General features: G+C 32.4%; 1 protein-coding gene across 8 annotated transcripts in view; it reads left to right on the top strand.

Moving 5' to 3' along the window:
* The window catches only part of Cdh18 (cadherin 18), a 924,665-nt gene that overhangs the window by 416,586 nt on the left and 482,838 nt on the right, over nucleotides 1-25,241 (top strand). The gene's annotated exons all lie outside the window — the stretch shown is intronic.

Raw genomic sequence — 25,241 nt, 5'->3', positions numbered from 1 at the left:
CTCATTGCTCTTTGCCTCCTGTCTGTCATTCCATGGACAGTTTTTCTTCTGTGATGCCCCTGTCCTACACCACCCTGCCTTGGAGTCAGCTGAAATGGATTGAAACCTCTTCAAACTGTGACCTAAGTCTTTCCAACTTTAACTTGTGGGTGTCAGGTATTTTGTACCAGCAACAAGAAAGCAACTAAGACACCAGGTTTTCCACTTTGATTCTTTCTATTTTATTTTCATATCTACCATTCTGTCAACAATCAAATTGAATCCTCATTTGTAGTCATAATTGACTTCTAATGTCCAATTCAATAGCTTCTTGCTAGTTTTCATATAAACTCATTAATATCATGTCATTAAAATATTATTTCTAATTGACCAGAAATTAAGCTTATTTTTGTATTTATGCTTCTTTTGGGGGGGGCTACTGGGGTTAGAACTCAGGACCTTGCACTTGCAAGACAGGCATGGCACCACTGAGCTAATTTCCTGGCCCCTATGCTTCTCAATTTGTTTGGTTAACTCATTTATCCCATGTATCTCAAAGATTTGTCCTTATTCATTTATTTTCTTATCTCTCAATCTGAGTGATCTCATTCATTCTCATGCAGTTGAAAGTCTGCAAAAGAACACTTTCATCTCTAGTCTTCACCGACTACAAAGATTGAAAATGTATTCTTTATAAATCTCCTGCTTATTTTTCTGATACACAAATCTTATTTATAGCACTCACATCTTGAAAGTTTCTCTGGCTTTAATAATTATTTTGCTTGTTTGTTTGTCATTTGCTCATTTTTGGTCAAATGTATGGCTATAAAACCATTGTCATTAAACCAAGAAATAACCTTTGTTAGCTTATTTTCCCCAAATTACTCTATGATTTTTTAATTATGACTCTTCCTGTGTAAAAACTGTTCCCTGCTTAAAATTACTCTACACATCATTGAACATAAAGCTACTATATTTCATACATACTTGTAGACTATGGAAACATATTAAGAAACAAAAACATTAAACTATGTTATTTTATATTATAGAGATTTTAGTAGAAAGGACAACAAAATTCCTTAACATATAATTTCAAGTAACAAATCCTGGAAGGATCATGAGGTACAGTAACAGATTTTAAAGAGTAATTGGCCAAAAAAGGAATATTGTATAGACTGAGAAAGAGGTACTTCTGAGGAAGTGACAGGTATACCTCAGTTATGAGAAGAATTTACCTATTTGAAAAGTCTGAGAAATACCATCCTAGACAGATGTCATAGTGTATGCAAAGGTCCTGAGATAGAAACAAGCTTGGCATATTTTCATAATAAAAACCAATCTGCTCTTCTTTTTGCATGACAACCCTTTCAATAAAAGTCAACCTTTTCATTTCTTATTTTTCGTCACAGCCCATCTAAAGGTGATTGTTAATAATGCCTACTATCGGGATAATTTTAAAAGAATACGGTTAATAATACAACTGGAAGAAACAAAAAAAAATTCATTCCTCACTAGCTTTTAAGACTTGAGGTAATGTTAGAGCCTGAGTTAATCTGAAACTAAAGGGGTTTCAGGATGATATTTTTGAGACCAAGTTACTCTGGATGATGACATTATTTTAGTCAACGTGGTTTTATTTTCTCATTATCATATTTTAGCTCCAAGCTTTCAGTTAAATCGATGAACTGTTAATTGTGATAAGTTATAAGATTCGCAGAAGTAATTCACTGTTTCTGGATATTTTAATTGCTTTAATCACGTGCTCTGTCAAAAATCAGCTTATTTGAAAGACAATTTGGTAATTAACAACTTGATCGGCAAGTCATGGAGATTTCCCCAACACTATTTTATCTTTCATAGCAAGTATTTGAGATATTTTAGTATTCCTCATTACACTGGTTTTAATTTTTTATTATGAAAGCATAGTAAAATGCATAAATTAACCAAAATATTATAGTTAACAACTAAATATCATTTTTTGGAATGTGGAGCTATGAATTTTTCAGGTTTCCTATAGACTTTACTTTTGGGAAAAGAAAAATTATAGATAAATCCAATTTTTCTTCTGCCTGCTTTCTTCCATATACCTGACCCTCTTACATGAGCTCCCCATTATCTAGAAGTTGTATTAAAAAGAATAGTCAGGCTTGTATACTTTAGCACATATGTTACACCCTAAAACAAAGCATATTAGCATTAGTGTTTTTTGTTTCTTTGCTTTTTTTTTTCAGATCTTCTAGTGCAATGTCGTTTGAAATATCTTTACCTTTTGTATATAACTCATATGTAGGATAAAATGCCATGAAATTCAATCTTTTAAGCACAAAAAAATATTACTGTAATGTCCTGGCACTTGTTTTGCTTTTAGCTTATTTTAATCATATATTTTTTTCAAGTAAACTAAGAAATAAGCTTAGAGCCAACTTTGAAATTTTGTTTCATGAAATGGTTTATGTTATAATACAAATTAGACCAGATAAAACCAAAGGAAAGAGACAGTGCTGTTGACTTTTTATAGTTAGAAAGTAGACCTAGAAATAATATCACAATATATTTTTTTGAGTTTTAAATACTGGAACAAAGACAAAACAAACAAAATAAAAGAGCTAAAAAAAAAAAAGAAGAAAAGCTAGACAAAATGGTGTCCAACATCCGTACTTTAGTTATTTCCTTGGAAATAATATATATGATATATATGTGGAGACCTATATGATAATGAAATATGGGATTATTCATCATCAATGAGCAATCTTTCTTTAATTTATAGTTGGGTTAATAATTTATTCACCTTTAATCACTGGAAGACTTTCATTTAATTGAAATGAACTAATGGCTAGAGTACCCGTAATGTGGTACACTGTAAGACTGAACTCATAATTAGTTTGAGACTGAAAACAAATGAGTAGTATTAACACATTAGCAAGTTCATCTTGGAGATAGCTATCAGTGTTTAGCTGAGTCTTAAAATGAAGTCCACAAATAAATATGTTTCTAATGTTTCGTGTCACAGGGATGAGATTAGAAAATCCACAATTTTGATGGTGTAACTTTTCCTTTTATTTTCTGTTCATCTTTTTAAAATGATAACTCAAAAATACAGCAGAAAGGTTGAATGCAGTAAAATATCAAATAGCTATGAAAAGTAGTCTAACGTGCTTGAAAACACATTAATTTATTTGTTTAAGTATCATATTGCTTCTTTGTTGTTTAAGGAATGTTTTAATAGGTCCAAAATACTATTTATATGTCATTGTATGTGGGAAAGCTTCTGAATACATTAGTACACAACCACATACACATGTAGGAAATTTTCCAAAGAGCTAATCTTTGTAAAACCTATTATTCATAATAAATGTATTTTGAGTGTTTTAGAGTTTATAATAGATTTCTATACTTTATTGTTAATATGATATTATGATATTTTTCAGTCCTAATAAAATCAAAAACTTTTGGTGAGTATCTAATTTATGGTATTATATATACTTTACCATTTACTTTCAGTCTGTTTACTTTTTGATGTTATTTTTTAAATGGATGGAAAATATATAGCACATTTTGTTCACTGGATATAGTTTTGGATACAAATAGCAAAATGTTTTAGATTAAATTCACATTCTATAGAGAATTTATTATTCTTCTATTTTAGGGAGACTGAATTTCTTCAAACACCTAAATAAGCTCCTAAAAGTAGCGAGGCTAAATGGGTATATTTACTTTGGGTCCATCATACCTCACACTGGTAGCAACAGTTGCAGTTCTGAGGACTGAGGGATAATTTAACATTTACAAAGCATAAAAATACATTGAGATTTCTTTATCAAGACGTTAAAATAATATTTTATGGAGGCAACTAAGTGACTATGATGTTTAACATAGTTTTTCAGGTTTCTGTGTAAGTAGTCATCAAATGATTCCGTGTATCACAATCGAAGGAGAGGAAAAGGGAGGGAGTGAGAAAAGCAGAAGAGAGAGGAGCAGAGGAGAGATGAGAAGGAAGGAAGGAGAGGAAGGGAAGTTGGAGGGTGAGAGGAGAGAAGGAGCCAGAGGAAGAGAGAGAGCCAGAGAGCTCGCTAGAGAGAGAGTGCGCAAGAGAGCGAGCCAGAGAGCGAGAGAGAGACAGAGAGAGCAAGAGAGAGTGCTTCCACCCTGTAATTTACACATCCTTGTGAAAGAAATCAACTCCTAAACTCTGTATTTACAAAAATCCTGTCCCGATTCAGTGTATCTGGAGAAATTCATTTTGACTTCTGATAGGCAAAATTAGAGTTTATGCTCTAGTTTGGCCTTTGCAATTGTAATCGTTGTTGATACAGTTTTTGTTATTTTATACATTTTTAGTTTATTTCTAATATTGATTTCTTATCATTAGCCTTCATAATATTCTGGACTATATAAAAATACTTGAATATATTTGGAAGGCCCAATAAGTAAAAATAGTTCTATTTTAAAATCGTGTCTTCAGTAAATTTCTTATAATTATACAATATATTTTGCAAAATGTGTAAATATATGTTAAGCATTTTGAGGATATTCCATGTTTAAGTGTCAAGAAAATATTACAATAAATTTCTCATAATCTTCATATTTTACCTAATAATATTATAAATGCAAACTATTAATAAATCATATTTATTTTAAGGAAATTACAAGAAAACTTTTACAACTTTCATAATTAACTCATTTACAAAATTATCATTGACTTCACTTTCAATATCCCAAATCAAATCAACTCTAACTACTTAGCATAAATCCATAGAATTTCGGAGTTCACAAATTATATCCTCTAAATAAAATATTATAATGGATGTGATTTCTCTTTTTAATAAATAGAGAAAATCAAGGAAATGTTTTTAAAAATCAACTTAAAATTAGGAGAAAAACAAATATAGAATCAACTGAAAAATCAAAATGTTATGAATAAGTTTCCTCAATAAGCATATGATAGCTTCTCAGTCATAAACTTCCAAGCAAAGAGAGACTATCAGACATGAAGTTGCAACTTTATGAACTGTGACAAAGTCTCACATCCATGTTCAGGATTTTGAAAGGAGGCAATGCAATCTGGGCAGGATCATTATCCTGGGAACTTCGTTCATGCAGAGGACAAATGAAGTTCCAAAATTAATCTCAGAGTAAGTATTTGGAGCCTTTCGGGAAAATTAAGATCAAAAGAAAAATCACAAATGTTACATAGATAAAATTATTCTCAGTAATAAATTTAACATAACCTAAAACTGCTAAACCTGCATAATCTAAAACTGCCTAAAATTTTAATATAAACTATTATTTGTATTTTATGTGCTAGGAAATCTATTATATGTTACTATATTTTATATTCATAGGTATTTTCATATTTTACAAAAATATTCCCATAGTATCTAATTATTTTAATTACTTCTGAAGACATCCCAATGCACTCAGCTGAGTATATTCAGTGTCTTCATTTATGCTGATTTCTGTAAGAAAAAAAAAGAAAAGAAAAAAATAAGAGGATCAGAGTTTGATTGGACAGTGTATGATCACATATCTTTAAGTCACCTGATCAGCAAAAGAAGCAATACTGTCACTTAAATGCTGTGCTGTCTATAGCTGTCTGAAAACTCAAACAATGGAATATATATATATATATATATATATTTAAATCCAGCATATTAAATTGAGTCTGTAAGTACATCAATAAAATCACTGACATTTTAAAAGGAGATAACATTTATTTCTTAATTTTAATAAATAAAATCAGGTTTGTTCTCACACAGGTTATTCCATGAAGAAGCAAACACTTGGTTTCTAAAACAACAGGTCCCGGTTAAGAGCCAGCAACAAGAATCAAGATAAATAGCAGTGATGAGCCACTTTATTTGCCAATTTTTCTTGATAAAGTCGATTCATTTTTTGCTCTTTAGTTTGTATATGAAATGGGGAAAAATGTCATCAGGCTTTTATGTTACATTCCAAATGAAATAGCTAACTTTCAACTATGGTGTTTTCAATTTGCTGAGTCCTGAGATTATTTGTCACTGCCACCTTATGTACACTGTGCTTTTTAAGACTTTGGGTGAAGTTTTAACTGTTGGCAAGTAGGGTTTGCTTTCAAAATAATACATCAAAACCATGGGTAAGTTTTAAATGTTTTATTCTAACTTTTTGATATGGGTATAAAATACAATAAATTATGATACAACATAAGCAATCCCCCAACTCTGTATAAATGCTTGAAATGTAATTTTAATTCATTGCAAATATGTATTGAGCTTGGATCTGTGTGTTAGACACTAAGTTTAATTCTGAGTAGCAGTCTCATCCCAGAGAAAAATGGTCAGTCTCCACTGAAGGCCAAGTTCATGCTAGTGGCAGTATGTACAGGGGAAAGTAGGTGGTACTTTTATAACTAAAGATATTTCAGAAGTAGACTGTCCAGTTGTTGTTGAGAAAAAAAAGACTTCCTATTTTGGTTGGTGTGTGGCCTGGGCACAGTGCCTCACACCCAGAATTAACCAAAGCAATTGAATTATTTGAAAGACATCTCAGTTTTAAGGAAAACAATGGCCAAAGTGATTTTTCTGCTAATTAGAACATCAAGCTAGTGATTAGAGTTTTTGAGATTGATTGCGTGTTAGCAAATGTCATGTTTGTCAATGACCACTGGGGCTCCATGAAGACTTGTTCTTCTTTGTTAATCACATTATAATTTAGTTATTTAAGATTCTGATAATTATACATTAGAGAAATAAGTAAATGGGCAAGCAGAGAGTTAACACATACTCAATGGATACCTACGTACAATTTCTCAGCACTGGAACTAATTGCTGATATTCTGAGTTTAAATGGTTCTTTTCACTGACAAAATGAGAAGGGGAAAAATACTATAAAATATGCATTGATTTCTGACTGTATTTTATTAGCATTATTGCACAGATGATTTTATTTATTTCTGGTTGTAATTGTATGAATGTTTCCTAAAATACTGATATATGAAATTCATAAGCTGATTCATTGCCACGTTAGTAAAACTTCATAAAAACAACTTTAAAAAACCTAGCATTTGTAGTAATTATTGATGAATGGATCAAATATCACATAGTTAAAAACTCTTCAAAAGCACATTTTTTTAAATTCATAAGAACCATACTGGGTCAAATTCTATGTGCATTGTAATAAGCAAATATAAGTTTAGGATGATTTCTAAAAGAATAATTAACAGATTCAATAAGAGGCACTTAGCTATTATTTTATGATTTACGGAGATTCCCCTAACAATTCTTTCCTGGCTTCAAGGTATTGAAATTATGTATGTGTATGTGTGTCGACATTCTTTCTTGTATTAAAATTGTCTAAGAAAATGGAAGAGCAGTTTTAACTTTTTCTTTCCTTTTTACAATTGTTTCTAATTTAATAAAAGATTCATTTGGTTAAACCTAGGAACAAAACAACTGTCTTTCATTAGCTTACAAGTCAGGAAAATAAAGAAATTTTGTAATGTTCTTTATTATACTTAATAAAATCACCTAACAAACTAATCTTTTAGTTCTACCCTTAAAGCTTCATACTGCATCATCCTTGGGTCTATTTAAAGGTGGTGTCTTGGACATGGCTTTAATTGTTTTGTATAGCAATCAGGACAACAGATTCTTAACCACATTTCTAGGTTTAGAGGGTGATCCACCTCCTTTCAGCTGTATGACTTAAGGAACTTCACCTCATCTCTAATCATGTGCACAAAATAACAATGCCTACATCGCTGCTTTGTGCCAGTTCATGAACACACAGAAATACACTTGGCATAGGGCCTGACTCTCAACAGCTTAGGGAAAGAGTAGGTGATTATTATTGTTTTTAGACTATTCCTAAGTCTGAATCTCTTGAATGCTTTCCTGTAGCACACAACAAACAAATGAAAGAACTAATGACATGCTACTAATGATTAAAATAAAAGAGCCTTTGCTTTGCCACCAAAGTGTACCTATTAAAATAATGCCATGGTTGGTTTGTTGTTTTTATAAAGCAAAATGAATAAATTGAGTTAACTGAATAAGACAGAAGTGAAAATTTACATGATGATATTTCTACTAGTCTCATTTAATCTCAAATCCTAAATATATCTTACAGTCAATTAATTTTAAAAACTTTTGAAAATACAAGCAAATAATGTCCTCATTCCAGGAGCAATGACTGCTAATATTTAGTAATATATTTCCAAATATTTTATTGTATGTGCATTGAACTACATAAATAAGTTTATGATGTCTTTAAATATTCATAAACCTGAAATTTAAAAATAACTATTACCACACCAGTTAGTCATTCCTTGATGCTCACTTTTGCTGCCAAAATTTTGTAAATTTAAGTTAAAAATGGTTATGTGCTTATTTTTAAGAATAGTAAAATAAATATAATGTTGTTTTTTAAATTTATTGTTTGTTGTTTTTAAATTAAATTTTTAATGATACTGTATGTGTGTTCCTGAGAGTTATTAGTTGTTATTTTATAATTTAATGATATGTTATTAGAATAAGTCCCTGCTATTTTAGCTATTGAGAGAAATATTTAGTGAAATCTCACTGAAGCATTCAATAGGAAATGCTTCTCTATACAATATATAAGACATAAATATTTCCAACATTTCTGGGCATTAAAAAAATAAGAATTATTTTTATGAGATTTGTAACTGTGACAATATTGACTTAATTTTCAATTTCAAAAATTGAATTTTCTTTTTCCTTTTGTATAATAAGCACAAAAACAACTTCAGGAAAATAATTTCTCAATCATACAAAAATACGTTTTTTAAAAATATTGTCATATTTTCTTTCAAAGTCATTTATCACATAGTTTTTAAATAATATGATAAATAATACTTGGGTTGTCTTCATTTATACAGAATCGAATACTTGAATGTAATTCTCTGAGTGATACTTGTTTTAGTAGAATAACATGGCATCTTTTTCTCTGTATAAAATGACAAGTTTAATTCAGAAGTGTTCTGTAACGATTATGTCTAATCATCAACACGAGATCACTAGACCACAGGGGAGCTGCACTCTTCAGCTGATTAATCCACCAGTGTTTGTGATTGAAATTGCTGGCAATGGTTGGCACCTAGTTAGTGGAGGGTCACCTATGCATGACTCTAAAGGGCATGTGTAGGCTGGAGCTCTGCCCCTATCTTTTGCTTCCCAGGCTCAGGAAGTAAGCAGCTCTGCTCAACATGCCTTTCTTCCACGATGTTACTGCCTTGGAGCCAGTTGACCATGAACTGAAGCCTCTGAAAACAAGAGCCACACTAAACCTCTGCTCCTTTAAGTTGCAGGTGTTCTGTATTTTGTAACAGCAATGCAAAGTTGACCGATGTACACATTACTACATTTTTAGACTATTGCATTTTGATAAATCATGCAAGTTTGCCTGCATTGAGTTCATATTTCTCTCATGTATATTCATTTTTTTTCAAATTTTGCAGTTTATATGAAGAATTTTATGGCACAGACTATTAGATTTGAGGAATTAAGTAGTTTTTAATTGAAATAGCAACTCATATTTTATTCATATTAATTTAAATATGATTTTCAGACTAGTGCTATGAGTCATAATCACTTAGTAAATTCCAACTTGCACAGTTTAATATGAGTTGCAACTGCAGCAATCTTTTTTATAGTATATTCATTAATGAAAAAGAAAAATCAAGTTTGCTATCTCATGCTTTTTCAGTTAATGTAAATTACATTGGCACAATTATAAAAGCTTGTAAGACAAACTAGCCCAAACCATGAATATTTATTTATCTAAGATTTACTTTCCTTTAACTTGTAATCTGTTCTTCCTGAGTGTGTTTTGATTTAATTCTGCTTGAAGATGTTTGATTTCATAGGAGGTTCCTCTTCCTAGTCTAGACAATTTAACTATACTGCTAAAGAATGGTATTTAAAAAAGCAAAAAAAATTAAATTCCCATGTTCAATAAATTTACCCTGAAGTTCAAAATTGCATCAAGTAGTGTTCGATATTAAAGTTCTGAGAATAACATGAAGTCATATTCCCTTCATTAAGAGGCCTTTACATAGGTCTAAAAATTAAAGAAATGTGTTTTATTTTGATGCAAGAGAATTATCTTACATAAATCAACCATCCTGACAGTTTTAATTTACTTAGTAGGAAAATCACCCAAAACATGCATGCAGATGTTTATGTTTCTTTTATGTTAAATTTAAACATAATGTATGAACCTATCTATGAAGACTTTGGCACATTTGTCTATTCATTTATTTATTTCTAATGAGCCCATTCTAATAAAATATCAGAATACCAATGGATACACATATTAATATACGTATTAATCTCTGATTGTTGGCTGATAATCTAGGTCAGGAGAATAAACAACATTGGCTGAGAAAAATTTGCAATAACTTCTTGATGACAGTAGGTGAGATTCTGTTCATAAGCAAACTTATGTTATCTCAACAAAGTATAATCAAGAGCTAGAAATCATATACTTACTAACAACTTCTCAGTTTCTTCCCTCTACCACAGGCTTCCTAAATGCTATTTACTTAAAAAAAGAGATAATCATCCAAAAAGCTAGTCTTATATAAAATATTTAATTTTATTTACATTCATTTGTATACCTTTCTGAAAAATGTTCTTGTATAAACACTAGTTAAATAATTATTATACTGATGTAATTATAGAATCATATTTTACCTAAATTTTAAAAATGATTTCTTGTTACTGATTGTTCAAATGATTTTTATACCTGACTCATTTTTGACCCTGGTGCAAGTGTCTTTAACAATTAAAGGTAATGCCTGACTTAAAAGTCAATATTTCTTAAGAATTGTATAAATATTATGTATACACTTTGTCTAATAAATATGATTTAGACACATCAAATTCTAAACATACCCATGGGATAGTCTTTAATATTTATAGAGAGCTAAGAAATTAATATCCTTTTCCCAGAATGACTGAGACAAATGATTAAAATGAAGTTTCATACACTCAGCATAAAGGTGATAGCTGCAGTTATTTCTTTACCTCTTTGCATAAACATGAAATGCATCCATAATAACATCATAGCCATATTGTAGAAAAATAAGTAAATATGACAAGTGTCATTTTAAAAATAAAATGAAGTGGAAAATTTAGATTTACCAAGGACCGTTTTTTTCAAAGCTTTGTAGCCACAGTGCCTAGTATGTCTGTTGGATTTTGAGCAACCCAAAAATATGTGTTAAAATATTGAATAAGGAAACAAATTCATATGTTAATAAACATGGTATCATTATTTCAATATGAATTAATAATTTTGCTGCATTAGGATAAAAATTGAATCTGACTAAATTATAGAATAGAATATTTATATGGATTATTCATGATAGAAGATTCAAAATACATTTTAAAATTTAAAAGACATAAGATATGAATATACCTTAACATTTTCCTCTGTTGAGTTTAAGATGTTATACTGCATAGATAAAAATTTATGATATGAATTCATAAAAGACATATACTTGAATTGTAATACATACTGAATAAACATTTGTTATTTTGATTTTCTGCCTGACACTAAACTAAATACTGATGAGAGAGAGATTAAGAAAACAAGGTGCCTCTTTGTCTTCTTGAATTTCTCTGTGCCATTTACTTATTATGTATTACACCTTAGGTCGACAGAGAAACTGATCAGAGTTGCTGATTTTGAGAATAGTAGCTACTTTCCTATCTTGTTTGAGAATATGAAACTTTTACTCTTTAGCTTCCTAATTTATCTCAGCTATTCTAGGTGGAAGATATTCTTTTATTACCTTCCTTCAAATAAAGGCTAAAAGGCTACTTGTTTATGTGCTTAGTATTTGATGCAACTTAAACAAAATGACCTGGAACAATCACCTCCCCAACCCCAGCTTTTTTTTTTTTTAACCAAAAGCTTACATTGGGGCAATGATTTATTTCATAAGAAATAACATACATTTTTGCATGCACAAGTTCATTTCTGCAAATTTAAAGCATACAGAGCTTGGGACCTTAAATCTAGAAATAATCTGGAGACTTCAAAGTACAAGGCAGCTCCTTTCTTCCCTGAGGTAGTGGCTATTGGTCATAATGATCTTATAAGCAGGTGTTTATGCATTCCTGTCATCAGAAAAAAACACTTCTATTTCAGGTCAGATGATGAAAATGAAAGTGTAAATGTCAACTCCAGTGCCTCCAGATTGCTTCAAAAAAGAACCTCTATTTTAACTCAGTAGGAGATGGTTCCACACAGTTCCCTGTAAGTTCACCTCATCCATTTCTTTCAGCCAGAGGAACTACACCTCTGAAACAGCGGTAGCTGAAATAAAGCAGACTTTCCTGAAAGCCAATTGTTGGGTTAGTTTATTTACTTACTTTATAAATGCACGCTTCGCCTGACTCTCTGAGTATGGCTGCAGAATACAAATATAGCAACTAAAATTACCATCTTCTCTTCTCCTGTGGAAAGTTTCCCAGCAACTTTGCAGAACTTATCTCACTTGCCTATTGACAAAGATCATCCTTTCTAGACACATTCTTGACTTGGCTTGCACTTACAACTGAACTCTGAAATTAAAAAAATATATATTCATTTGGAAGAATAAGAATTTTGGAATTCAGTGGTTGAGAATTCAGAACTCAGTTGGTGTGGCTGTCCGCCTTGAACATGAGAGTATTAGACGTAGGAAGAATATTTTCTGCTTGTTTATGTGACGGTGGCCTTCAACTTATCCCTAAAGGAATTTTACAGTAAATCTGAAATAATTGTTAGATGTGTCTAAAATAATTCCTCCTTCACACATCTTACACTAGTTAGATATATAAAATAAAATCATAATTTGTTAAGCTATGGAGAAAAATGAAGCAAAACAAATCAAAGTGTCCTCCATGTTTGTTGACTTTCCCAGAAATGTGAAGGGCAGTCCTGCAGTGGAGATTATTCTGAAACAAAAATATTAATTACATCTTCATTGTCAGGGCTGCTGTACCTGTAGGTATTCACAAGGGGATCCTGCATTTGACCATTGACCCATGTCCTCAGTGCTAAAGAGTGAATCTATACAATGACTAATAACACACAAGAAAACATATTATTTCCAAAGAGTCTGAGTAACTTGGCAATTTACAGATATTCTGGTCATATTAAACGCTAAACTTAGAAGAGTCGCAGGGGTAAGGGTAGGTCACCAAGGACTATGAACAGGCCAATCTCCATGCATACCAAGCAAGGAGACGAAGAAGCTGTGGAACACCTGGAACTGTAAGAGAAAGGAGAGGTATGAGACAGAAGGAAAAGCTGCTCAAATGGTAGTGAGAAGGACACTGAGTATATTAATACACAAGTCTCACTAAAGTTGACATTATTCACAACGAAATGCAGTTCTCTCAGAACTCTATAATCATAATTCTATGACCTGCTTTGCTACATTAATGATCATTATGTTTTGAATGTAAAAGATAAGAAGAAAGTATAAGATAGAAACAAAAAGACTAGTATATTATAAATAATATATGTGTAATTTTGAATTGAGGACTTGAATAGTCATTTATTATAATCCTGATGGTGAATTATCTTCATTCTTCTATTCAATTCACATTTTAGCACATCTATGTGACAAATATACACATATTTATTTAGCATCTACTCTATGCCCTATATCTGAGGATGTGATACACTGATTTGATGGAGTATGTTGTAAAGGAAAGTGATGCAAAATAGGTAAAAGTTACATACTGACCGTGTGTGTGTGTGTGTGTGTGTGTGTGTGTGTGTGTGTATGTGTGTGTTCCAATTTTCAGGAAACAATTGGTAATTTGGAAAACTCATTAGTCAAAGGCTCACTGGGATGCGTATTGGGGCTCAACACTGTGTAAGTGGTGAGGAACAAATTAGGATTCGATAGAGATGATGAAAATTTTTCCACACTTTAAACCCTTAAATGTCGCAATGTCCATTAAATGTAAAACATGTGCCCTAGCTTTTATTTCCTCCCTCTTGTTTCACCACTCATGAACGTGGGCTTGTTGAAGGTTTCTCTTCACCTGAAGACAGCCCCTAGAGAGGGACTCAGCAGAGGACACTCCACAGCCCGAGGTCCATAGCTGGGTAGTGGACCCTGCCCCAAGGTTTGGGTCTCCTGGAATGTGCAAAATTCTATGAAGCCTAGATCTGGATCACAGGAATGCAGACTCGGGTACCCATCTATACAAAAGGGAAACAGAGTCGGCGATGTTTGTTCACAGGGTTAGGTGGATAGCTGGCTGGGGGATGTCAGGCAGGAGGAAAGATGAAAGGAAAACCAGCTGACACAGCCAAGGAATGACAGACGCTGGCCTGGTCAGTCGGCTGCCTGAAATGTGAGGTTTAGAAAGTGAAATCAAAGAGGAAACTCAGGATCTGCAAATGCAGCATTGTGTAGGTTATATACAATGTCTTGATTTTAATTGAAATTAGGAGCACTGTAGTCTTTGGAGCGGAAGAATGACATTGCGCAACTAATTTTGAATGCATAATTTTATTGTAGTATTTAGTATAAACTGTGTAGGGAAGAGGTGAAAGTGAACAATAGAAGCAAAAAATAAAACTTGTTACAACTGGCAGGGTTGATGAGAACAGTTGGTGAACTACAGGAGAAAAGACTGAACTGGATTTGGATCTTTTGGAGTTATAAGTATTCAGATGTTGTGAATATTTTGAAATGGAGCTACTGAAACTTTCCCTTGTGTTTGTGAAAAGGAAACAAAGAAAAGGTTGAGTTATTCAAGGTGCCTCCACTATACTCCTGATCATCTGGAAAGACGCAAGTAGCGTTCTTGGAGATAAACAGATAACAGATCTGGGAGTAGGGAGAGCATTTTTCAGGGGAAGAAGTGCAACAATGATGGGATAAATTATTGTGTAGATGACATTTCGATCATTTGAATGGTTGGAATCGCCAAGAATTTATACAAAAATGAGAGAGAGGAGAATCTCAAAGGACCTCCAAAAGTCACTGAGAAAGGTATAATTTTACTCATTTTGAATATTTAAAAAAACTCTAAAATAATATATGAAAATAACAAAATGGGAATTAAACCATATGAATCTGGTGGACCACATGAATTTAGTCTTTTCTCAACTTTTTTTCTCATTATAAGCATTTAGAAACTTTGTAAAATCTACTTATCTTGAATGGTAAAAATGATAATATGAGGGCCTGGGATTTAGCTCAATGATTTTGCCGCCTGCTGTGCAAGCTCAAGGACCCGAGTTCGATCCCCGGTACCCCCCCCCAAAAAAAACAATGATAATATGAGAGACACAATACAATTGTAGAGTTTATTTGAACAAACTAATTTATGAGTTGTAATGCACCAAACCTGAGGAAATTTTGGGCCTCCTTGAAGAAGCATGATGGACAGGCTGTCACCAGTATGTGTGAAAGAAAATGTAGATTTGCATTTGTAAAGTTGTCCTCTTTGGTTTATTTCACTGTATGTTCCCTAGATTTGTTGGCTCTTTCTGATTCATAAGTTCTGTTTCTCTTCAATATAAACATTTGTAAGAAATGGCTCAAGTTGTTCTACTTCTTTGCAAATTAGGCAAATTCTGGTTAAAAATTATCATTCAATTCTGTAAACTTATTATGTGATATCTTATTTTAATGACTAGAACAAATAACAGATTCGATTGTTTTAATTGTGGTCCAATTTTGTCACCAAGTCCTAGCAATTCTTTTATTAATAAAATGTTAAAACATTTTAAAGAGGCAAAATGCATCCTTAAAAAATACTTAAGTGCTTTAATTCCCAATTTTTCCTTAGAGGTACTATCTTTATGTTACCCTAATAGAACACTATTGCAGAAATTAACAATTACCAAGAAAAATGTTTGGAAAAATTATAGTGGTAGAAATATAGAATAAAATACGACATAAACTGATGTTGCTATCATCACAATTACATTCAAGAACATCCATATACAAGTAGTGTGTTATGTTTTATAATACAAATTTTTATACATAAGTTCATTGTGTACATTCAAGATATATAAATGACATTGTACGATATATGCATAGTAAAAAGATTATTTTAGTGAAACTAATAAACATATATCATCTCATTAGTACATATTTCCCCTTGTGGCAATAGGAGCTAAAATCTACTCATTGAAGGTCCTGAATATAGTATGCAACTTCTAACCCTCATCTCATGTTGCATACTAGATCCTCAGGCGTATGCATCTTACTGGCTTATTTGTTCATTTGGATGCACATCTCTCATGAAAATGTGTTCAGCTTCACTAATCATCTGGCAATTTTCCACTACATTCACTTTCCACACTGTTATAAGATACCACTGTAAAACTATTGGAATTGCCCATTTTTGCAAAAAGTAAGTAAAACCTTTAATAAAACTTAAAGAATTTCACAATAGCAGCTGCAAAACATTAACATTAGATGAAATTCTTTTCCAGAGTAGTGAAATCTGAACTATTAAAATCAACTTCTATGGTGTATTGTGCTGGAATATGTTTCATAAATTATGCATTAAAATCATCTAATACTTTGAAAGAGACCCTAAAACAAAGTCTGACTAAACTGCACTAAACTGCATCAAATGATTTTTAAAGCTTAAGAAAACACTATGGTCTTGCAATTTGTTCAAAGTGCATCAAAGATTTAATAGAATACTTAGGAAACAGTTTAAATCCAATTAGAAGTATATGTGGAAACAGGACTTCTCACATCTGTAAGGTTGACAGTAAATATTTATTTTCTGAGTGTTACTTGCTAATACTCTACTTCCTAATTGCCTTTTTATATTGAATAGCAGACTCAAATTCAGTTTGAAGGGATTGCACTTTTCAAACTTGAACAATAGACTCTCTGAAAGCAAACATTTGCTCAGTTTAGTGCTACTGTTCTATTCTCAATTGCTTGTAGACTGGAAACCTTTGTTTCTGACATGAGTTCCAGTTAACTGCACAATTTAAAAGCATAATATTCCTCTCACTGCTTACAGATTTCCAAACTATATCTGGACTATAGTGTTTTCTTGTATTTAGTAAGGAAAACTGTGCTAAGTTTATTTAAAGTTCATATGACATTATTTTGCATGCATTATCCACTGGCTATTTATAATTTCTATGTAAGGCACATATTCTAGTGAATTATTTTCCTTTGAGGATTTATGGATGCTCATCAGATAATTTTTACCACAAAATATTTTGTATTAAAACTCTTTACCATTTTTTGTGTTTATTTTGTTGAGCCTAATCATGTATAATTCTAACTCCTGCCTAATTTATCCCTCTTGCTTCTTAACTTTGTTCTTCTAGTGCATTGTTCTTACTAATATGTGCACACTCTTTCATACCTACTATTTGAAAACTCTCCCTTATTTCCAAAAACTGCTCCACCTACTGCTCCATTACCTCCTCCTCTTCCTTGCAGGAAATTCCTTAAAAGAGTTGTTTCTTATTGTTTCTTTATAAATTCTCCTGTTCCTTTCTGAGCAAGTATCAATGAATATCAATCAAGCTTTGTTTCTTAGAAATATTCTAGAATTATTTAGGCAAAGCACTGTAAAAGCCAGCACTTAAAACTTTCTCATGACTTTCTTTGACATAACAAGGACCTTTGACATATGTTAACTTTCCTTTAGCTGTATCTTGGATCTATCTATCTATCTGTCTATCTATCTATCTATCTATCTCAATAGAAATATACATAGACAAACAGATCTATCTATCTATCTATCTATCTATCTATATATCTCCTACTGATAACCAGAGGGTTCCATATATGTAACTAGGTAACCAAGGGCATATATAATATATAATGATATATTACATTATTAATTGTATTATTAATAATATATTATGATATATTATATAGAAATGTGTACACATGATATATATTACATATATATTGTACATATATATCAAATATACACATATACACATATATTACATATACACATCATGTGTACACATTTTTTTGCTTGGCCAAATATCTAAAACACTCAACCTCCATTAACTATTTTCTTCAAAATCCAACTTTACATGCTTTATTTCCAAATACCTGGCAATATTTATCCTGATCCATATATCTTCCTTAACCACAGATTACTATGCACCAAACAGCTTGGATACCTCCATTCAGAGATCAGAATTAACACATCCAAAACTTAATTCTGCAACTTAGCCATCTTCAACAGTCTTCTCCCCAAATATCCCTCATCTCAGTAAAATGTCGTATTTGATAACACTGTTCAACTCAGGATAGGATATGTTACATCATCACAAACTTGTATATTTCTTTAGTATTTCATGCTCGTATATCAACGAATTCCATGGACTCTATCTAGAAAGTACATCTACAATCTGAGCTTTTATTTTTATTGTCTCAGCTATCACCCATGTTTAACTCACTATAATTTCTACACTGGATTTCTAGTAGCATCCTCGTAGCCCTACATGATTCTTTTTAATTTCCTATTATTCAACCAATAGGTAGAATGGTCTTTTTAAAACCTAATAATATCATTTGTCCTTCTTATTATAGAATCTACTTGAGCTGCTATAGCAAACTTCCATAGATATATTTCTGTCTCTCAGTTCTCAAACCTGAGAAGTTCAAGATGAAGGTCCAAGATATCAGGAAAGGGCTGCTTTACAGCATCAATTTTCCTTAAAAGTTTTAAACATCTCTCCACATCAGGGCCTTTAGATTGTTCATTCTCTCTGGCTTAGTTTTTCTTTCTCATCTGGGGCACGTTTTACCATTCTTTGTTCAAATGTCTTCCCAGGTAACATGATCATAAGGACTCTACCTAAGCAATATCAGCTCCAGCACCAGCAGCTGACTCTGATTCTCCCTATTTTCTTACCCTTTCTTTATTTTCTCCATTAAAATATACAATATTATATGATTCTCCATACTGTGTGTGTGTATATATATATATATATATAGCCATGTATTTGTGTTTTTTATATTTACCTCTTGCTGGAAAATAAATTATTTGGTATTATAGATTATTATCTGTAAGGATGATAGGATGTAATGATTTTTTTTCTATATAGAAATTTGCAAAAAAAATGACAGCTCACAAGAATAATGAGCTCTGAAATTGCAAATACTGCAAAGTAGTTTTAGATTTGAGGTATTGCATAAGTTTGTTTAAATGTATCTCTTCGTTATATTAGACAGGAAGCAATTTCTTTCTTTGTCTTTGAAATAGGGTCTTAGTATGTAGTCCTAGCTGGCTTTGAACTCACTATGTAGACTTGTTGGACTCGAACTTGTAATGATCCTCCTTCCTCAGCCTCCTGAGTGCTGGGATTCCAGTCATGCACCACCAAACCCACTCAATGAAAGAAAGTAATTTAATGTCCTTTCTAAAGGTATGTACTAACAGGAGCTATTGAAACTAGTTCATAAAAATAAAGAAGTTCCATATTTAAAAGAAATCAATCTTCTAGATGATATAAGTTAATAAAGTCTAAATCTTATATAATTTGCATCACAAATACTTTGTGCTTCCTATTTTTGTAATCAATTTAGATATAAAGTGATTGTATCTTCAGAATGCTTATAGTTTTCACCTACTATAAAACCTTGTCATAGTCAGCACTGCATGACTTGAATTTGCAGTTTCTGAGATTAGAAATCAGTTGTGTGATCTCACTTGGAAATTGTTTACTCTTTTATTTCTCCTTTCTGTTCTTTGTGATGAATCTGTAAGTGGTAAGAAGACCCCACTGTGAAATGATCTAAAGACTGCTCAAAGACTCAACAACCACAAGTGAGTATCTTCTGAGCAGCATCACTAGTGCCCCAACTTGTCAGTATAACAACATGATCCCTAGAGTTTCAGAAAGATATTTTGTTAAAGTCTTTCTTAAAACACTTTTAAAGTCTTACAACATTAACATGAATTAACCAGGTGCTAAGGAGGACACTGATAGGATACAGAAGGACGTTAAAGGAGGATGTGAAAAGCAAAGTAATTCTGATAGAGACAATCTGGTCAGTCCTCCCCACAATACCTTGGTCAGGCTGTAAACATGTACGATGTAATAAGTTAGAATAAAAAAATGAGAATGAACACATATTTAAAACTTTGATGTTCGAAAGATGACAAATTTTCTAGGGCAAGAGGTAAAAATAGTGGATAAAATATTTATGTAGAATAACTTACCCACATCCACTCATGATCATGGGGGTAGGGAACTAGATATACAGGAAAAGAAAAGTTCGGACAAGACTTAGTCAGGAATGCCCTGAGGTGACAGTTTGCAATCAGACGATAGATACAACTTAATAGTATGTGCAGTCAGATGATGCAACTTAAAATCTGCCTCTACAGTTTCACTTCTAATGTAAATCTAGATCATTAATTCCCCTTTTCTAAAACAGTTTCCTCTTCTTTTAAACAGGGATAATAACATTTCTCATTTCTAAGTGATTGCTGAGTGTATCGATATTTTAATGACATAAAGACTATTTTGATGGCTAAGAGAACAGGTGCCATAAATTGGTCTTCTCATTGTCAATAATATTTTGCAGATTGCTGAAAACTTTAAAAATCTCATTTACTTATAAATAAGGAATAGTTTACTTATCTTAAATTATGTAGGGCTTACAAGCACTGACTTGACTAACACAAGAGTTTTACAAAAGGCATTTGGTATTAATAAATAGTTAAGCCAGCTGATTGTCGTGCATGTCTGGGTGTTGCGGCGACATTTTCAGTCCATTCTACTTGCCAATGAGTGGAGATGTCCCCACGTCACTTAGAAACTACTTCCCACACTGTAGAGGAGGCACTCTACCCTTCGCCAAAGGTCATTCCTAGAATTTGACTTGATTCTTTCTAAGATTCATGCTATTTCACACCTAGAAAAACTGTCTATACTAATGATGACGACAGACTAATTAGAATAACCAAAAATAATTGCAAGAATTTTAATTTATGCAGAAAGGAGTAGCGGTAGTCAATGAGGAAGTGGTGCTGTACTCCAAGGGGCACCCTGGGGCCCATGATTCCAATTCCAGCTCAGAGTTTTAGACACAAGCCAAAAATAGGTTTAAGAAAATATAATGCAGGAAACACAGTCTGTAGTCATCGGAGAGATGTTTCCTGCAAAGAAAGCAAGGAAAGAGAGATGGAAGAAAGTAAGACTAGGAAGAATCAATAGAGGAAGTGATAGAGACAGAAAAGGCAGGAGAGAAGGAAAGAGGAGACAGAAAAGGTGGGAAATACCTGCAGAGTAACCACCAGGCAATCTTACAACCATACACTTTCATTCCTTACAAGAAGATAAACCTGTCCAGGCAAATTATTTCTGTTTAACTGATAGAAATTGTCTGGATATGGTGCTTCCAGAAAGATTCTGAAATATTCAGGTGAAAAGAACTTTAATTCTATCATACCTACTCTCTGCAAACACATATCAATGGAAGAAGATACTACATAATACTGAGCTACAAGACTAGAAATACAATTGTAGCCCAAAGCATACTTCTGATTCAATCATAAAGCTTTAAGAAAGAATTAATAAAGCATCTTCACCATAAAATAAAGCCAGGCATAGTGTTGAAAAGGTTAACAAGTGAATGCAATGCTTATTTTATTTCTCTTTGGTTAAATTTATCTTCTCACTCCTGATTTTACACAATTAGCATAGCAGAACAAAATACCTGACTGAATGGTGAATAATTAGGTAGTCACACCTAGAATGACTACAGGAGGTGAAAATATACATAACTATTTATGTCTTATAATTATTCCCAGGGTACATCATGATAAAGAAGCTTCTCCAACTAACTTTAACTTTATAGTTACTTCTACCGATCTTCCCCTAAACTTCAAAAAATTAATAAGGATGTGAATTATATTCTCATTATCTGTATATCCTCATCAATTCAGGGATATTAACTTGCAACTAATATGACACTTAATATTTGCTTTCCTTTTCAAAAATGGTGAGGTAGACTCTTGGGTTAGAAAAATCACTTCTAAAATCAAATGATGGTCAGAGGGAGGAGTCATCATACATGTATTTACAATTACATTTATGCCTAATAGTGCTTATGATATTCAGGAAATTATATTACATGTAATTCTTTTACTTCTATCTGACATTTACCCAAAGTCCACATTTCTGAAGGGACACATGTTTACATGTGTGGAGAATTAAGGAATAACTTCAGGAAACAAAACAGGCTTTGTCTTTCTGCTCCCTATGATAATGATGCTTTTAAAAACTTCTAGAAATCTATTTTAAGACATTAAATGGAGTACATTTAGGTTCATGCCTGATAGGTTTAATAATGTGGCTTGACAGGGTGATTTCACTCATTAGGGTCACTGAAGGACTCAGGATGGCAGAAGTTCTTCCTAGGTGCTCATTAAATTTCTGAATGACAAAGAAATGAGGGAGATAGGTTCATACTTACAAAGGAATCTAAAGTTTCCACGGAGAAGCAATCAGTGAACTTATATTTATTGGCATGCAGGTCACATTATACGCCATAGTACAAAGATGAGAAAGAAGACTGCAAGGAGGCCTAGAGTGGTGTAGTAATCAGTGTTCCAAAGAAACTAATGATGCGTGTATCTATCTATGTTTTCTCATTCACCTGTAAGCACTTGTGTAGTGAGATTAATGAGATAGATGGTTCATAGATAGATGATACAGAAATAGATTATAAAGAGACAGAGAGCAGATAGATGAGAGATAGACAGACAGACAGACAGATAGAAATTCATTAGAAGAGATCTGTTCACATCATCAGCGAGGTTAGGAAGTCCAGATCCCAGAGCGCTGATGGTACAAGTTCAATCTAAATCCAAAGGCCATAAGACCTAGTGGTCAGGTAGTTCAAGGACCAGTCAAGGTTGAAAGTCAGGAAGGCTGAGGTCCCAGCACAATAAAAATCAGGAAATGAGAAGTTCTTATTCAGCCTTTTCTTCTATTCAGATGGTCAGTGATCTGATGAGGCCCATGCACACTGCCCAGGGTGGTCTGGTTTGCTTAGTCCGTCTTCTTAAGTGTGAGTCTGTTAGTCTCATCCAGAAATATCTTTACAGATACTGTCCACTCCAAATTAATGTTTAACCAAATATGAAAATAACCTGTTCCCCAGTCAAGTTGACCTGTAAATTAATCATTGCAATTTGTGATTCCAAAGCCTTGTAAACATGGAATACACGTGTGAATTGGGAAAAAACAAAAAAGAATAAACCAGACTATGCCATGACTTTAAATAAACAGAGGATGAAAAAATATCAGGGTGAATTTTTAGAAGATGTTTATGTAAGAGTAACAGTCCCCTTCATTTTGTAGATAGGAAAGCACTTAAAGGAAAATGAATCTTTGGTCCTTATGTTATAGTCTCATGGTAGATAAGCCAAAATGCTATCAATTTCTCATTTTCATGTACAGACACTATTCTTCCCCCACACACTCCACATTCCCATCCACATATGTGTCTAACACACTTTAGAAATGATAGTGTGCAGCTGCTTCCTTTGCCATCTGTTTTATTGTAAGTCATGCCTTTCAATTTTATGTAATTTCTGAGAATTGTGTCATTCTTGTATGAAGTTCCTCTTTTAAACATTGTGCTACTTTAGGATTGGAGAATTTTGAAAAAATATATGTGAATATTTATGCTTGATTTATATTTTCATGAAAGTAATATCTAATCATCATCAAAAGCTTGAAAGTACACGGTAAATAACCTAAGACAACTGACATGACCATATTTCAATTGTATAGTTATTACTGAAGTTAAGAAATAGATTAGTTCTTGTGTAAACTAAAAGTACCCATGTACATTGTTTGCCAAATACATGACACAGTATAAAGTTTCTGGTTGCCAATGGAAATCAACTTTTGTTTTGTTGTTTCCAGCATTCCAAAATAAGGGATTCCACTTTTCAATTTGGACAGGGAAAAAAAACACTGCAGTCATGGTGGACATGAATAATTCTAGTCTCTAAGTGCTGAGTCTCATGCACGCAGAACAGAGGAACACAAAGACTGTGGATTTCAGACAGTCCGCTTACTTCTTGTGAGGCGTTCATTCCATTTTATTCGATACCCACACACTGTCAGCAGTGGCCTGAATATTTTGGTACAGCCAAACACAGTAAATATGTTGTAGTCTGTTTGAAAAAACACACACCTATCCTTTTGAAGTTTTGATATTCTTTGATTTTTCATGGTCTATGATAACCCTACTTTATGACAGATATTTTTAAATGGATTACCCACCTAAATATCATATTGTGAAAGAAGAAACAGGTTTTTTTTTTAAGAGACAAAGGTCTTTTTTTTAATAGTAGGCATTGTAACTGGGATGAGGTGATATACTGCTCTGTTACTTACACTTCTCCGATGGGTAATAGTTTATTTTTTCAAAAAAATATTAGTTATAGAGAAATATAGTTAGCTGTGAATGTCTTCTTTTGAGCAATGTCTGATCATGGAATTAATTTCATTTAGTTAGAGTACTACAGCATTTTGTTATTGAGATTCATAGTTCATTGTACTATTCTAGATAGTAAGAGAAAGGTAACTTTCACACATTGTTGGAAGGAATGTAAATTAATAGACTCATTATGGAGAAGAGTATAGAGGTTCCTAATAAACTAAAAAAGGATCTATTATATTATCCATTTCTCCCACTCTGGGTTTGTACTAAAAAAGAAATGCAATCAGCTTATCAAAGGGATATTTATATGTAAATTTTCATGGCTGCAGTATTCAGAATAGCTAAGATATGGAACCAAATTTGATGTCAATCAATGAATAAATAGATAAGAATATGTGCTATGTATATACAATAGAATATTATTTGATCACAAAAAATGATGTTTTACTATTTGTAGCAAAATAGCTGAAACTGAAGGGCAGGATGTTAAGTGAAGTCAGACACAGGAGGAAAAATAGCATATGTTCTCGATCACGTGTGGAAATTAGGAAATAGTCTATCTGAATATGGAATAGTGATTACTTGAGTTGAAGAGGGTGGAGGGGAAGATAATTCAATGGAGATTCAATAATGGGGATCAAAATATTATAATTGATATAAAAAGTTCTAATATTATATCACACAGGCTGTTTTTTATAGTTCACCGTAACATATATTTTGTGATTAATTGAACAGAAGAGATCAAAGGCTAAAACAAAATAATTATCCACAGACAGAAATGTTAATTACTGTGATTTGATCACTTCATTTTGTACACAAATATTGAAAT

Source organism: Heterocephalus glaber, unplaced genomic scaffold (assembly GCF_053883595.1).
Source record: "Heterocephalus glaber isolate CG9 unplaced genomic scaffold, H.glaber_assembly_v1.0 deba00001538, whole genome shotgun sequence".
In the NCBI taxonomy this organism is placed as follows: domain Eukaryota; kingdom Metazoa; phylum Chordata; class Mammalia; order Rodentia; family Bathyergidae; genus Heterocephalus; species Heterocephalus glaber.
Note: the sequence above shows the minus strand (reverse complement) of the source record. Positions and strands in the feature narration are given on the sequence as shown.